This window comes from Pinus tabuliformis, chromosome 9 (genome assembly GCF_031772625.1).
Source record: "Pinus tabuliformis cultivar Carrire ecotype Pingquan chromosome 9, CPIR1, whole genome shotgun sequence".
Taxonomy (NCBI): domain Eukaryota; kingdom Viridiplantae; phylum Streptophyta; class Pinopsida; order Pinales; family Pinaceae; genus Pinus; species Pinus tabuliformis.
The window spans coordinates 1436803962-1436822387 of NC_142307.1; positions in this window are offsets into that span (position 1 = coordinate 1436803962).

The window sequence follows — 18426 nt, forward strand, 5'->3', positions numbered from 1 at the left end:
TGAGTTACTGTCTTGATCAGTTGATTGATGAGTGGGGGTGAGAGGGCATTCAACCATAAAAAACTAGTTGCCCTCCTTCTAGCGCCTGAAATTTTTATGGTGTTGGACCTACCAACATTTAGGGAATCTCCCCGGTATGAAGTTCCAACTAGGCCTAAAACCCTTTGGTGTAGGAGTCCCATCAGTTATGATGACCCAATTGTTATTAAATTAAATTTTCTCCTTAGCTCTTTCTTTTTAGCACATGAGAGTGGTATACTTTTTCTTCAAGGTTCGTGTGCCTCGTGATTTCTAGTGTTACTTGTGTAAAGGTTCTTTCACCACATAGGGAGAGGGTGGAAGTGAGTCTCTAGTTGAAAGGGAAGAAATCCCAACTCTGTCAAAGACACACAATACAACAAGACATGCACAGCTTCTAGAGGAGGTGTCCACACAGATGCGGAAGTCTCATCAAACAAGAGGAGATAGCATGTACAACACCCAACAGGGTAGTCTGCATGAGTGAAACGGTTGTTATAACAAGTCTATGGGAAAGGTTATTTAATGTCTGGTGAGGCAACCCACATGGCAGGACAACATTAACAATTTATACAACACATTTTCATCAATAGATATGTATTATAGAAACCAAAAGAGTTCAATTGTTTAACATAGGTTAATGAAACATGCATTACACATGTTCAATATTAGTCTTACAAACAGTTACAATGCATGTGTGAAAACGTGTTGGCCTATTATCAGGCTTATGAATTAAGCAGAAGTTCTAAGACACGTCGATACACCATATATCAATAACCCCGTGGAAGGGGCATTGGAGCCACTTCTCGCTCCTCAATGAAAATACTATAGACTCTCAAGGCTATGTGGGAGGAGCCATGGTGAAAAGTCCCTTGCATGTATTAATGAGGGGGTATTTATAGCCAAGGGTGAAACTGGCCCTTGTCACTATTCAACTTCCCTCATGATTGTTTGAATTATTTAACTCTTCATCTTTACATGACTCTTCATATGACATGTGGGTCTCTTGGACTTCCACGTTAAATTACATTGATTTACATATTATGGCCCCCAGTAGTGATGTGGCTGACATGACTCATGAAAAAACTCAACACGAGAGTGCTGGTATGTTCATGTTGTTGGCAGTGTCCATGTCGAGTTGTAGCGTTGTTGAGTGATGGAGGTGCTCTTTGGTGTATCAAAGCTTCCCATCTGCATGGAAAGGTGTGCAGAGTCTTCGATGGCCTTGTTGTTCACTTGGTGTTGCATGTGCACGTCGCTCTCTTGCTTGTACTTTGGCATGCTTCATGAGTTCATCAGTTCGTGAAAAATTCTCCTCGCATGTATCGTCTATTCGAGAAAAGTTATCCTCGCATGCATTGCCCATTCATCCATTCGCGAACACTTCTCTTCGCATTTTATCTCCTTATTCATCTCATCCGTTGTCGCATCATGTCTTATTGATGTACTTGTATCTGCAATCACTCATGAAGAGATGAAATTAAATCTATAAACCTCCTAACCTATCATGATGCATTGTCATTTTCTTTTGGATATAGCTGACCAGGAGAGAGGAAAAGGGCTATGAAACTCCGCAAGGCAAGTTTCAAGCTGGGATGCGGGCTCCGGGCACTGCTCATGAAAATTGCGTAGAAGTCACTGGGAGACTGAGATGGACAATCCAGATTAGCAGTGACTGTTCGCGGGTTCTAGCTCGGCTGGAGGGTAGATCTGTGCAATTTATGGAGGGAAGTAGTGCAAGAAGTAGAGGGGCTTGCCAGAAAAATCTATAGAATTCCTTAAGGGAGTTGGCAGTGAGCTAGAGGAGGCTTGGTGGGAGAAAATGTACATTTTTTCAGGGTAGCTGGCAATGGGCTAAAGGAGTGCTAGTGACAAAAAATGTGAAATTGCTAGGATGCTAACCTATTGAATACCTTTGTGCAGTTTTTGAGCTGAGCGGGTTGTTGGGTAGCTAAGGGACTCCTCATGAAATCTGTGCATTTTTCTGGGTGAGCAGATGACCCGCTAACTAGGTTGCTAACTCGAAAACCTCTGCAATTTTTTTGAGGGAGATAAGGGTGGACACTGGGTGTCTATCTGACCTATCTACCCAATTTCCTCAGTCAACAAAGCAGGCAAGGTCGTCAGCTCTTGTGCAATTTTTTAGGGGAGTGAGTCTCGAGGTCACTACATGGTCAAACTCTATGGTTGACAAACAGGAGGGTTGGTTGATCATCTTGTGGGCAGTATAGATTGAAATGGCTTGTTGGACACTTCAGCGTTGTTCCAGGTGATAGTCGGTCGAGTCAATTCTACGATGGAGGTTTGGCTATTAGAGGATGATCTGGTCATCAAAACATTAGCAAAATGAATAAGTGTGTGAGTGAGTGAATTTGTGCATACGTGACCTTATGAACACACACTCAACATAACGTGACAAAAAGACACCTTGAACCATCAAGACAGCATATGCTCAACATGACTGATCAACAGTGTGAGTGACAATTGCAACGCTTCTAATATATCATTGAATGACCATGACGATGCTTGTGTGGCAGTGCATACAACTTCATTTGTGAGTGCGATGGATGTTTACAGAGTGAATACAACTTTTACACATGAAGCGAGACCTTTTGCATGACCACAAAATGGCTACAAGCGTGACATTGTGACTAACATGCAAAAATTTGTCTGTTGAACGGTCAAGTGAGGAGGGTGCAAAGACTTAACATGAGCCCACGTAGTGAGCCTGAGTGCTTTCAAACATCAAGTAAAAACCCAAGGGAGGCTCTGAAATTTGATGCAGGCCAAAATTTTAGAGGGTTTTGCAACCACTACAACAGAGGGTCCACAATATGGGCTTCAGTGTCTGTGAAAATACTGGCACTTGTGTTTTTGACCTCATGAGTGTTAGGGGTTACAGGCACCACATGCTTCATCCCTTTGAATAAGACAAAAGCAAGAAAATAGGGAGGTTCGGGTGTCAAGTTACCTGGAGCCTACACGTCAATGAAAACAATTTGGGAGGATGCCTACGCCCTTTGGGAGAGTGTACAGAGGGCTCTTGTGCTGTTTTCTAGGTGAGAGGTTCTTTAACATGGTTGAATAATCCTTTTCAAGTGATAACCTTAGCATTTAGGTATTTTATTCAGAGACAAGGATGTGTGCCAAAGTGGCGGAAGATGGAGGCATTAGGGGAAGACACATCAGAGTTGCAGGTTGGTTTGGGAGGACAAGGGATGAATTCATACAACAAGTGAGCAGTTTTACCTTTCTCCAGTTACTCGTACTTTACCATCATACTTGATACCTGTATCGTTGAGTACGAATGGGATGATACCACTTTTTGGGTGGTCCCTACCTATTATGGCAGAGAGTAACATGGAGTGGAGGATGCCTTTGTCATGAGATGCAATGTGTCTGGGCCATTCATTGAGTGTTGACTGTTCAACATCAGGGGCCTGTAGTAGTGTTAACCTACTTGTACTTTCATTTTCAGAGCTACGTTTAGATTCCAATAGGTTCAAATTTTGAGGGAGAACTAGGCCCTTAGCTATACAGTCTTTAAAGTGTGACCCATCTCAAATCACAAGTTTGAACCTTAGCTCATCACCTGAGTTTGGCTCTTTAGATTCTCCACATGCGGACAAGTTATACTTAACCTTTGTAGGTTAAGGTGCTCAATACAAACTTTTTTTCCACCACCTTTATGCGAACAACATCTCATCTCATTTCTCTAAAGAGGTCTTAATGCGAGATGGTGATAACAATGATTATGGAGAATATTGAGGCTAACCATAAGCTCTTGATGTGTTAAATATTTTATGTCTATCCTAGAGTCTCCAATGATTACCAATTCTTGTATTCCCGAGCTGGCGATATTTAAACCATGGTATAGAGAATACACTTCAACTTGATTGTTTGATGAAATTTTGAGTCCCCCGGGCATAAGATGATTCTTGGTTTCCATCCAAGTCAGAGATGACACCTCTTGCTCCATCTAATCTTGGATTTTGTTTTGACATTTCATCAAAGAAAATAATATGTGATCTCTTCCTTTTTTTCCACTTCTCAAATTCTTGCTCCCCAAGTTTGATTTGCCAACTAAAGGGCAATGAATGTATCTTAACTCTTGCAATCATTGAGAATTCTCTGTATTGTCCCATCCATTCCATTTCTTCTCTGTCAGGAGGTTGCTTATTTTGAAGGGATAAGTTCTTTGTCCACAGTGTTTCCATCATGAGACTTTTGGCTTTATTTACCACCGAGTTCAGAGGTTCGAAACATTGATTGAATATAGTTTTGTTGGTGGCTAGCCATAACTTCCATAATAAATTTATTAGCAAGGTTTCCCAGATCCATCTGAAAAGCTGCTTATTTTTTAAGGACCCCCTATATAATCTACTATACTTAGTGAATACATGGTTCCTATTTGTTGGCCTGTGGAATCTATGGGATAAGCCTGAAAATATGTTTTCACTAAACCTGTGCTACAAAAGAACATTCTAGAAATAGGCGTGTATGAGAATCACCTTTTTTTCTACACAAGAAACACCAAATTGGGCCTTTGATACCTCTTATTAGATGTCAATATGATTTTGTGCATAAGTAGCCAACAGACCATCATGAGGCCATACTTTTTAGATTGTAGATCATTTAGACAGTGGGAGAATTGCAACTCGTGATTATAACAATCTTTGATAGAAAATCATGAAGGATTCCATCCATGCTGATTTGGCATCCTGATGTTTTGAGGCATAAAACCATTGAAAAGAGAAGTGAGAGAAGAGTGGAGAGACACAAGGAAGGTGGAGGCTCATCAAATTTCAAGCCCAACCAGTATCTCGAAGCTTGGGACCAATTAGATATGTCAAAGAAAGTTTATTTCTATTTTTCCTTTAGCTAATTCTTAATGGTTGAAAGTTTTGAGAAATTATGCAAAGGTTGATGCCCCATTATATTGTTATGTTGGCAAGGAGCATAATAATCCACCTCACAAGTGGCATAAAATTTTAAAAATTATAGCCCTTAAAATTTTATTTCTAGAAAAATCAGTTAGATATTTGTGAGCTAAAATTCATTTTAAAAATAGTGATAAAGATCTTAACAAAACATTTTAAAGGGAAAACAGAGCAATTATAGAATAGAGGACACATGAAAAGAAAATAAGGCTATATCATTATGGTAAACAACATTAGAAATAACATTAACAAATTCTGTCATCAACAAGTACAAAGTACAAGGTCGTTTCATTAGTGGTCAATTTAAAGAGAACTACTACATCACCACCATTACAACACATGGGAGAAACAACAGATCCTCTCCCAACATATGGTGATATATTATATAAATAGAATGTCAAGTTGTAAAAATCTTGAAATAACAAATAGAAACATAGTTGAAACTGTTTGTATTTCTTTAGAGCTATGGATATTTGTTTTTACTTTTGTATAGAGGACACCACCTAGAGTACAACACTTAGCATACACAGAGAAGTCAATCCGATAATTCAAACCAATTACTGCTTCTATCACTATTTTAGTATAAGTCTCACTCTCCACTCACATTCGTTCAAATATAGAGATGGATCTTCACTAAGAGAAGCCACCTCTGTCTTAAGCATATCAATAACCTAGTTAAAAACATTACAATTAGTTGAATCTGTAACACTGGTTACTGGAATTCACTCTAGTTGCAACTTTCTTGCTGGGATAGCCTAAGGAATTCTTCATGTCAGAAGCAATTTACAAGATGATCATTAGTCAAGCCTACAACTTGCATGAAGGAGAACATGATTTTGGGCCAATATAGCAGAAATTTCACTTCACTAGATCCTTGCTAATAGTTTTTGCTTTGTATGAATTCATAAGAATGGTCCTTGCATACTTGTTTTGGTTCACAATGGGATTGAAATTAATGAAGCCACATGTGTTTATGTCAAATGATCTAAATTATTGTTCAATTTGAACATAGTCAAAAGAAAACATGTCAAACTACAGACCTAAAAAAAAATTGAACCTTAGGAAAGATTGTTTAAGAAACAAAACAAAATCAAGAAGAAGAAGAAGAAGAAAATAGGATTTTGAATGAAAATTATTTAAGGAGGGAGAGAAATATGAAAGTTTATATGGAAAAAAGAAAAGCAACATAAAGGGGATATCTAAATTCTAGTTATCACTCCAAGAAGCTCTCCTAGGTTGCAGCTCGGAGATGCTTGGTAACATATAATCTTCAATACTATTCTTGGAACTATTGGAATGGATGAAGGTTTGGATCAAGCCAGATAACCATTTCAACTCTATTTTTACTCAAGATATGGATGAAAACCCTCATATTTTCAAGGATTTAGACTACTAATGCTAAATAGTTTGTAGATTCAATGGATAGATGGAGAATACCGACTGTACCAATAGATGCATATATAAACACATATGAATGGCCAACTATAGGAAGTATTTAAATCTTGCAAATCTAATTTATCAATGTAGAGATAAGATGACAGTTATCTGGCATTAGACACAGAAGAAACATGAACAACCTGTTTAAGTGCAAGCTTAGAAAGAGGAGAAAATGGACATTGAACATATAACATCAAAAGAAGCTTATATTGCTAGAATGAAGATGAGAAGCTTGAGTAGCAAAGTATCCATAATCTCTAGAAGTTGAACCCTTCATAAATTTAACTTTCAGCCATTTATAGGCCTTTTACAATTCTCTCAAGCTCTCAAAGGGTCGGAGTGTCTTAGTCTATCCTCTCCATCTTTAACAACTTGATGCCCTAACCAGGCACGCATGGGATCAGAGGTTTCTTCTTCTAACAACAAAGTAACTACATTCTGGTAGTTCACTACGTTGTCTTGGAGCTCGCTCTTGCAAGCGATACTCCATGATCATTTGTTGGTTTGGATGAGCTACGCTGTCGATGCCCCATGATCGCTTCTGAGCCTCTGTCTCTCGACAACTATTTCTTAGCCTCTGTTTTGTGATGGAATGGGTCTTCAGGCCTCTGTAATCCTTTTTAATGTGAACAATGATTGTTTTATGTTTAATACAAAAAAACGATGCAACACGATAAAATCCCGCCCATCTCTGTTTATTTCAGACTTCAAAACTCCTCAAATATGGCCTATTCCTCTATTGGGTCCACCTTTGCAGCGACATCACATCTCCACCGTTGATCGAGGAGCTCTAGATCCAATGGTTGTGATCCATTTTGGGCGGCTCTTTCGTACGGGAGTTAACCACCCGATGAGGGTGGTTTCCTCTCTCCTCGGCCTGGACACATGGTAGTCGTTGTATGGGATTGGGTGGAACCCGGCGAAAACCATTTACTACCCATGGCCCCCCTAAAATCCTGCCTATTTCATGGTTTCTTTTGTGTTTCAAAAATACATTAAAACATTGAAAATCATTAAATAATGGCTTTGGCAAACTTGAAAATATTATATATTTGCATTCCCGAACCCTTTCGGGTCCGGGCCTTATCACATTGGTGCTGCTCCAAGGTTCCCTTCGTAATTTATAAATACGTCAAAACTGCGAACAATGCATTGAAAATGGCTTTCCTACGGACATCAAATATTATGAAATAATATTTAAAATACCGTCAGGTCCAATTCATCGGGTTGCACACATATATGTGTAAAGGCCCTGCCCATGGTGTTGCTCCGATGCGATATAGCAATGTGATCTGATTGCAATCGCATATCGCTCATGCCCCAGGCCATTGCTAGTGCACTTTGTTAATCTCCGATAGCAATCTTGTGACACGATGTGGCTTGTTGATCTGCGTGCTTGATCGACGATCCACATTGCATTGCTGATCACCATTGCAAGTTCCATATGGTCCGCACCGATATCCGCCGATTGCAACCTGCCTATCAAATATGGGCCGTTGATCAGCCAGATCAAATAGCTACTATGTGTTTGACTATTTATGCCTTCGATACTTGGTTTTTCACTATTTTCTCTGGTTTTCTGCCTCCCGATAGTGATTTTCCGCCATTTTGAGGGTTATTGGCATGCGATTGTTTTGATCTTTGAATGATCCTTAAGAAAATTTTGAAGACTTTGGTAGTGTTTTGGATCCATTTTGGGCCACATGCCGATAAGGCTAACGCTGGCTCCTTCTGGGGATGAAATCCTCCCTATGAGGTTTCAAGAATCACAGAACAATGCCTTTCTTGTAAAAAAAAAATCAAATATTCCTCCTAGTGTTCCATTGGGTGTGGAGTCTATTTTGCAATAAAATAAAAACTGAAAAAACATATTTACAATACCAAGGCTTTAAAGCCTTAAATGAAATAAAGTTTGAAGAACCGCCCATTTACTGGACTACCGAAAACACCTTCCCCCTCTAATTTGTGCAGAATGAAAATGTTGCTCATATGAACTTGAGCGATGACAAACGAACCTGTCCATAAGGCATCAAATTCATCATGGTTGCGCTTCTTTTACCTCAGCGCATCCCATTTGAGAACCCAGTCACCAAACTGAAAATTGTCCCATTTTACCTTTCTATCAAAGTTTTCTTTGATCTTCTTCTGATGAATTTCAACAAATTCATCAAAGACTTGTAAAAGTCTATTAATTTCATCATCCTCTTCAAAAACTTTCTAGTATTTGACATTGTCAGGCAGTGATGGTCTATATTTTACCTCATCTTTGTATGCTTTCATCCTTGGATAATTTTCTTGGAGATTTTTGTTAACTTGTTGAATGATAAGGTCTATGTCTCCAAACACTTTCAAACCTTTGATGCCCATTTCTTTAGTAGTGTCTAAGCTCAACATCAAGGCTTCGTACTCTGCTTTGTTATTTGTGACATGAAAAGTTAATATGAAAGATAAATGAATGCATTCCTATGTGGGGGACATAAGGACTACACCTGCCCTTGCATCTTCCTTAGAGCAAGCTCCATCAAAGAACCTGTCCCAAATTTGTGGGCCTTCTTCCTCTGTGATCTGGAAAACTAGTCTTAAGTTGCATGGAGGCCAACTAAGATTCTTCAATCTGAAGAAAACAAGCTCCAAAATCAGTGTCGACAGCATAAATGGGATGATTGGTGAGATTCCTTTCATGATGATGATATAAGTCAAATGAACCTCTCTGTACAATCTCCTATTTTCACCTCCAAAGACTGGGACAGTAGCATAGGACAAATCATTTTGCAATGTTCCACCTAATCTCTTGATCTAACCTCTGGAAAGAAACATGCCAAACTTGGGGGGTACATCTACTACCACAATATCCATCATCATTCTTTTCATGGGTAGCTGAGACAAAGTGATGGCTAGGTCCTTGATTAATCCTAGACATTTCACTTTTCTAGAGTCAAAATAAAATAGGTCATGATAAGGCTTGGTAATGTCAAGACCCAACTCATCCATGATAGCCCTGGGCATTAGATTATGGTTGGCTCTAGTGTCTAGAAGGTGGTTGTGAAGGATTTTATCATGAATAGTCACAGAGACATAGAATGATGGGGATTTGTCCTCATAATTTTCAATAATTAGGCTAAGAACAACCGTCGGTTTGTCATCTTGAAAATTTACATAGTCGGTGGAGGCTTGGATGGCATTAGGCTCGAGGGCCTTGAGGATAGATTTCTTGAAAGAATCATTCACCACTAGTTCAATCAGAGGTATAGGTATTCTTAGCTTCTGAATTTCTGATTGAAAATTGAAAGGAGAAGGACACCTGTCAAGGCTTATTACCTCGTGAGTTGGAGCTTTGAGGATGATGGGATCAACTGTCGGTTGCCTCTACTTATTAGCTTGTTGTACTTCAGGGATAGTAGCTCTTTGAACAGGAGTTTCCTTGGCATTATTCATCTTCGACCTTGGATTATATCTGTGCTGATCTTCAGTTTGCAGAACAGCTTCACCATCCCATCTTGGTTAATTTGGTCATTGAATAATTACTTTTCATAAGCAGCTGAGGTAAAAAAGGAGGCACTGCCTTTGTCTTCAAGACAATGGGTCTCATCATCTTTTTCAAACTACTCTTCTTCCATGATGCTGTTCTGAAAAGGGGTCTTTACCCTTTGGTCTTCATTGGCATCTTTGCTTCTTTGCATAATCTACAACTGCTCATTTGCTCTTCTATATGGATTTGAATTTCTAGGAGCAAAGGTATTAGGAACTCTTCCTCTCCCAAAGTGATTCTTAACTTTTAATTTGGATATTTCAAAGGCTAATGAGTCTATCATGTTAGTCATTTTATCTATCCTGGAATCTGAAGATGATGAAGACTCACCCAACAGTCTCCTTCTATCAACCTTTCCCTTGAGCTTCTCTGCAGCCATGATGTTTGATTCTAATTCCAAGGCTGCATTCTGTATATAAGCCAAAGTAGCACATTGCCTCTCCCTCAACAGTAGGCAAAAGTCATAATCAAAAGCACTAGCATAGGTGAGTTTAGCAGAGGTAGTGGTGGGTTTTACTTCAGTTGGTATCTTGCTGTACATGTGGTTAAATCTCTTATTAAAATCAAACAACAACTCACCATTTTCCCTCCTTAAGTTCCCAAACTCAATGTGGTAGTAGAGGAGATCCTTCTTATCCCCCCAATGCTTTAGGAATGCATCATCTAAAGCCTCAATATCTGCTATGGATCTTGGGGTCAGTTCTTTGAACCATTTTCTAGTCTCTCCATCTAGGCTTTGGACAAAGACTCTCATCCACACATCATCTTCACTAATGTCTAGGTTATCAGCATAGCTATAGAATGAATCAAGATGTTCCTCAACTATAACACCTTTAGTCCCAATGAACTTGGGCCTATATTTCTAATATTCTCCAGTAGGCATGGCATTCAAAGGAGTGGGTAGTATTAGAGGTCCATATCTAGCAGCTATAATTCTTTCCATTTTGGTAGGTGCTTGTGGACCTACCATAGCTGTGGTGGCTATAAGGGTACTGAAATTCTGAATGACAGAGGGTTGAGGAGTGACTGACAAGACTAAAGGAGTATGATGGATAGAAGGTGAGGATTCCTTTGGGCTTACAACAAAAGGAGAATGTAAAGAATAAGGAGCTTTATGAATCTCTGAGAGTTTTTCTTCACTGCTAGTATTAGATGCTATACTCTCAACATGTATTTGTTCTATTGCAGGATTTTATTGAAGAGATATGGAATATTGTTTAGGTTTACCTGAACCTGATGCTCCTTTCTACAACACCTTTCTTTCTTTGATGAGTTTTTCAGGGTCAGGTACTGGGTCAGTTTGTGACTTCTGAGGAGTTCTCCAAGTATGCCTCAAAAATTGAGCCAGAACTATGAAGTGGTGTTGCCAAGAGGTTTGTCCTTCATTAGAGTCGCTATATAGATGATTACAACAAAAAAAGTGCCTAGAATTTGTCTATCATAAAAGCTGGATCTGTGTCATCTCCTAGGGAAGCTGAGCTTCAGTCTCCTCGCCATGACAACGGCGCCAATTATGTTATCACTCCATGAAGATCTCCTAGGTTGTAGCTCGGAGATGCCTGGTAACATATAATATTCAATATTGTTCTCGGAATTATTGGAATGAATGAAGATTTGGATCAAGCCAGATAACCATTTCAACTCTGTTTTTACTCAAGACATTCATGAACACCCTCAGCTTTACAAGGCTTTAGACCACTAATGCTCAATAGTTTGTAGATTCAATGGAAAGATGGAGAATACCAACTGTACCAACAAATGCATATATAAACACATATGAATGGCTAGCTACAGGAAGTAAATAAAGCTTGCAAAATAGTGAGCCAATTCATTCTCACGTGTGCATCCATCAGAGATAAAATCACAAACAACATTGTGCACGATGAAGTTGAAAGTAATTAGTTCCAAGATCTCTCCTTTTGAAATTGCTATGATAAGAGCTCAAACCTACTACCATGGTTATTCAACACCAATCTCACAACAATTATGAAGTAGAAGAATTAGAAAGCCAAATATAAAAGATCCAAAAAGAATTTCCACATACTTTTCATCATGAACATACACACCCCATTCTAGATCTTGATAAGCTACATAATTCAGCTAGATGTAAGAGTTGTACCTCAACAATGTATTTGGCATTCTCAAATATCTCTCTGATTTTTGCTACATCATTGATATCATGCTTTTAACTGATTGATGTAATTTTCCTCTTATTGAAGATTGCAAAAATGGTAGGATCAAACACAAAAAATGCATCTCTGCAAAATTTGTCCAAACTAAGATGAAGAAGAACAACAAAAAGAAGCCGAAATCAATATTTCAAGAGAAAAAACTATGGGTGAGAAGAAAATAATACCTAAAGGCTTCACACTTTCTCAAAATAGCGAGCCAATTCATTCCCACCTGTGCACCCATCGGAGATAAAATCTCAAACAACATTGTGCACGATGGAGTTGAAAGTAATTAGTTCCAAGATTCCTCCTTTTGAACCTGCTAAGATAAGAGCACAAACCTACCACCATGGTTATTCAACACCAATCTCACAACAATTATGAAGTAGAAGAATTATAAAGTCAAAGATAAAATATCCAAAAATATTTTCCACATACTTTTCATCATGAATATAGACACCCCATTCTAGATTGTGATAAGCTACATAATTTGGATTTGTAAAAATGCAAGAACAAAAATATTTTGGAGGTCCAGATAGCAAGTTTTTCCTATGCAATAATGTTAATTGTAGGTGGAGACTTGTCACTGGAGGTAGAGTCTTTAGACTGAATTTTTTTTTGTTACTTGGGTGACAACAATAGCTGGTAACCCAAGTTACAAATCCATCTAAGGGACCTATAATTCCTGTGATTATGTCAGGGATCCTTTTAATATTTAAAGAATACGGAAAATATTTCAGGTGTTCTCTAGGTGGGATATAGGATAAGCTAGAGGAGCTGTCATTGCAAATGTGATATTTAAAGAATACAATCCCCTCCTCCTCCATCTAATCCTAGATTTCCTTTTTATGTTTCATCAAAGAAAATAATATGTGAGCTCTTCCTTTTCTACCACTTCTCAAATTATTTCTACCCTAGTTTGATTTGCTAACTAAAGGGAAATGAATGTATCTTAAGTCTTGCAATCATTGAGAATTGTATGTATTGTCAAAATCTCACACTTCGACCACAACATTAAAATCTAATGTTGCCCCATAAAGATTGCATCATGACAAAATGAACAATTAGACTTCAAGAATGGTAACCACCTGCTCATGTAATGCAGACAAGATCAAATAATTTAACATTAAGAAGTAACAGTAATTTTACAGCTTAACCAATGTAGAGAACCAAAATAGCCAATTATTTTCAGTGATGCATGTGTACAGAAGAACCAAGAAATACAACATAAAACGAAAGATCAAATTTGAAGAATCTGATATGCAAATTTAGTTTGAATCTTTTAGGGTATAATATTGGATGGTGATAATCAGCAACATTCTTCAAGCTCTCTTACCAGTTTAGTAGACAAAAACTAGGAATTATATGGGTTTCCACATAGATCCAACAGGACAAACTTTTTACATGGTAATATGAACACTTAACAAAATATATAGACAATTAAACAATACATAATAAACAAAAGAATGAAAACAATGTTATTGATAGTAAAATTGATGAGCCTCATCATTGAGTAATTATATGGGCCTTAATTCACCTTCTAGCTTAGTAAAATAAACTCTTCTCCCAACATATTACATGTTTTGATTATATTTTGTTTAATGGGCTGAGATAAAGTGAGATATTATGCCTAGTTGACTAATATGCATTGAATACGGATTTGGAAGAGAAAATCAAGAAATTTTGGTAAGACTAAGGTTTCAAACTTGAATGGAACAAGGGAGAGAGATTGTAGGAGGTAAATCATCCTCATTTACTCCTCCCCCATTCGAATATTCCTCCATTAATCACACTAGCTCGAAGTGCAAGTAGCCAAGTCATGAAGATCAAAAGGAAGTCGAGTAAGTGATAGACAAAGAGTTAGTTCATCTTGATTTTGGGAGTCGAGCCTCCCTAGATTTAAGGAAGTTGTTGGAGACTTCAGTTGTATAAGTAGAGAGGCCTAGAGCCTCATTAGGATTCGAATTTTTGTGGTAAAAACACTAGTTATTTTTAGAACTCCAAACTTGTGGAAGACATTGATATAATTTTTTGTTTCAATAATGAAAATGACATTTTTCTTGATCCAACAATGAGTTAACTCAAAGGGTTGAAGCTCTTAGGTTAGGGCCCAACCCTAGCAGCAAAGGATCCTCTTTCGTGTATCTGTATGCTTAGCTTAGTTTCATAAATTCATCGTTAAATTGTCTCTAGACATATTTCATTGCAAGTAATGTGGATTTGATTAGTTGTTTACTAGTTTGCTTCCATTTGTGCTTTACTTTAGTACCGGGTTAGAAGAGATAGAAGGAAAACTACAAATTTATCAGTAGGTATCTTGGCTTCACCTCCTCCCTTAGGGATCATGATTTGAGGAAAAGACCCTTAAGCAACCCCAAAAAGACAGAGTTCCATTTCCTCATAAGATTTAGAGTTTACTGTACTTAAACCAACATTTGATCATTTTTGAAAGTGTAGGATTTAATTTCCATCTCTTCCATCTTCAGTCTTTTAGTAGATCTCATCCATGGTTCCATTTTATTCATCAATTTTTCTCATGCATGAAGTAGACAACTAGTTCTTTAAATTATTATTTTCTAGCTTGTTAGAATTCTTCTTGTTTACGTGACTTTGTGGCAATTATAAATGTTTGATGCAAAGCAGGTGCTTCAAAAATCTAAAGGGATCTCATAGCAATAAACCACCTTCCAACTTCATCCATTCATAATCATCCCTTACTTTCACCAAATCTTCACCAATCTCATCATTTGACATAGAAATTCCTCCAAGCATGTTGAGCAAATCCAACTATCTCCTAACCTTGGTATTGAGTTTTGAGTGATCCTAGGCATTTTCTCACTCCATTCCACCCATCCACCACCTTCCCTAAGCCTTCCATCACCTCCAGCAACCATCGTTTTTCTCTCAGCTGTATCCTATAGAAATATAGGGAATCTTGTAGGTTTCTAGTACATCGTGTAGGTTTTGCTGTAGTGGCTTTTTTTGAGGTAGAATTGAGGGAAAAATTCTAGGAACTCACACCAGGTCACCCAAGGGTCTCCCAAACCTTCCAACCTCTCCTAAACCTCCCAACCATCCACCAGCATCTCTAAAACACCTGTCACATCACCAAAAGAGATTAGGGTTTACACTTGATTTCCTAGAAAAAAAATAAAAAGAAAAAAATAGATTTATCTCAGTCCTTTACATGCACAGTAGTGATGTTTGATGTTTTGAATTTCCATGCTTTAGATAGTAGCATTTCATACATGTTGGATTGGAAATTTTGTAAAGCATAGTTTGTCGGCAGTTAGTTAGAGAATGGTGTGTTTTTAGCATAGGATTTCAGTCATTTTCCTTATTTGCAGTAAATAAGCTTTCTCCTAGAGTAGATCTCTCTTTCTTTCATTAGCAATCAAGCTTCTTCTGAATCCATAGAAGTCTGGCTTGAAAACCCCAATGGTCTCTCACCAGCTGAATAGTGACAAAATGTAGAGCAGCAGAGCTATCACTTTTACTTGTGTATACAACATTGTCACCTCCAAGTTTGTACGAACCTCGGGTTGATAAAGTAAAGCTGGTAGCTCTAGGAGTTGCAACATTCTTGCGGCAATACTAGTGCTCATCACTTTTTGGCACCGTTGCTAGGGAGGTGTATGAGTACTATGTGATTACTGCTTTCTTTATTCTATTTCTTGTTTCTAATATTCTGCTCTTAGTTTCATTTCTTCAAAAATAATTTAGTTTTCTTCCTTTTTCATTCTGCATTTTTTGCTTTCCTTTCCATTCTGCCAGTGTGATTTCAATCAACTAGCTAATTTTTCATTCAATCAATAGCTTTCATTTAGTCTGCAATTTTAATTCTACAATCACTTTCAAAGTTTGAAAAGACAGAAAACCAAACAAAAACATTTCTCTTCATGCCTCATAGGAATAGGGATAACTTAGGGAAATTGTTGGCAAATACCCCCACTACTTCAAACAACCAACCTTCCCTCTTCTTCGGTGGCTGTGAACTGGAGGAACCCTTAGGTGAGCAACCAAACATATTTGAAGAACCTACAGGGGAAGAAGAAGAAGGAGAACCCATTCCTACTGAACCTATGGCTGAAAATAGAAATGAAAGAGGAAATAGAGAAAGAGTTTAGGGTCCCTTCCCTATCAGGGAAAACAATGGGGATATTAATATGAAAAATATAAGCCCTTCTGCTCTTCCTCATTTGCATGTCCTGACCACTTAATACCCAGACACTTTCTTATTTGAGTTTGTTGCCATATGCCAAAACTATGTCTACACAAATGATGAGCGAAAGTTGAAACTATTTCCATCCACTCTCAAGGATTCAACATTGTGTTGGTTCATGGGTTTACCAGGAGATAGCATCACAACTTAGGCTCATATGTAGCAAGCCTTCAACAACAAGTACCAAGACTATTGTAGGTATAAAGACACTAAAGAGGAAATTTTTAGGATGACCTTAGGCAATGATGAATCCCTAGAGGATTATGAGGAAAGATTCCATATTAGCTACAAAAGGGCCAGGTGCACACTTGACCTTGATTCACTGAAGATGGTCCTACTTAGAGAAGTAAGGGAAGACCTTTTGGATACCCTAAACTTGTTAGTAGCAGGGGATATCTACTAGTTACCCTATGAGTATATCAAGACTGTCTTTAGAAACCATTCTAGGGCAGCTAGGAAAAACGGTAGGGGTAGTCAACCAATGGTCAATCCATCCTCTTCCAATTCATCCATCAAGGGTGAAATTGGAAATATGCTCGAGGATTTCAAAAGTGAGATGTTGCAAACCCTTTCCCTACATATGGACACTATTCACATTAAGAGAAAGCAGGAGCAAGCAGAGAGAGCCTTGGCCATTTTTTGTCCTAGATGCACCAGGAGGCACCCTAGGAATGGATGTACATTGAACTCTATTGAAGTTTGCTCAGTCTGTGAAGAAAACCACTCCACAGACAAGTTCCCGTCCTTACCTGGACTCAAATCTGTATATCAAGGGGTTGAAGGGGTCATTGAGCAACTCTGCTACATAAACCAAAGGAGACCTCGTGGGCCTAGAGCATACCAGCAGGGTATGCAAGGGTCATCCCATGCATATTACAACCCAAACCAGACCACATACATACCTTCTTTGCGACCCCCTACTCATCCTTCCTAGTCTACACCTCCTCCTTGGTCCTTTACACCGCAGTACCATTCCCAGCCAACTATGTAGTCATTTCAACCATATGCTCTACCATAACCTTAGTGGAATGCACCGCCCCAGGGGTGGAGGCCCTAATACAACAATGTTCCAGCTTTATTGCCTTCACCACCTACCCAACCACATATTTTACACTCTAGTCCACCTAAACAACCCCAGATGCCTACTTAGCCAAATTTGAAACCAAACAATAGATAGGCATAGCAAGTATACAGTGGAGAGACATCATATCTAGCTTATGTTGTTGAGATTCAGGAAATAAACTTGAGATCTGGGAGAGTACTCTCGGACAACCAACCTCTAGCTCCACCCATGGAGGTTGTTGAGCCCCAAAACTACCTCACTTTCAAGCATTTTCTTCACCCTTCTTCCTCTGTTTTCCCATACCAGTGCATCCTAAGCCATCAAAAGTCATTACATGTTGATTCCAGGAGTACATTTTAGTGATTTTCAAATTATATTATTATGTGTGTTATTTGGATAAGGTTTTGTTTCTCAGCTATGGAATGTAGCCACTTTCCATAGCTAACTGGCAATTCCGCAACCATCTTCATACTTTTGCAGGTTACAGGTGTCGAGAAGAGGAATGAGCCACATGGGTAGCTTAGGAAATGTCAACACATGGATAGGGTCCTATTCATTTGATCAGTTTCGAGGGAAAAGACCTCAGTCAAAGGGGAGTCAACGTAGAAGTTCTACAACAATTAGAACTCTGTTTTGGCATGCAATTAAGTCTGAGGCCTGTTCCCGAACCTGAGGATTCGTTTAGCCACCTGCATAACTAAATCCAACACCCACTATGTAGAGATTTACTGTTTATGCCAACTGGAAGGCTAAATCCTCGATGCATGACCTGTTCACGTGTCTACCGTAGAAGAATTTCCTCTTAGAAACAGTTATGAATTTCTCCTATAAATTCAAGCGTTTGGAATGCAGACAAGTTAATGTTTTTACTGTTGAAATAGTGTGATTTCCGTTTGTAATCAAGAGACACACAGTTCTCTGTTTTCATAATATAAAAACTCCATTTTCATATATGGCTGCCTGAGCATGTGAAGTAGATTTGCATTGATAATCCAAGGCTATGTAGAGGGCCCCTGCGTGGCTGAGGTTTCTTTTTCTTTTTTGTA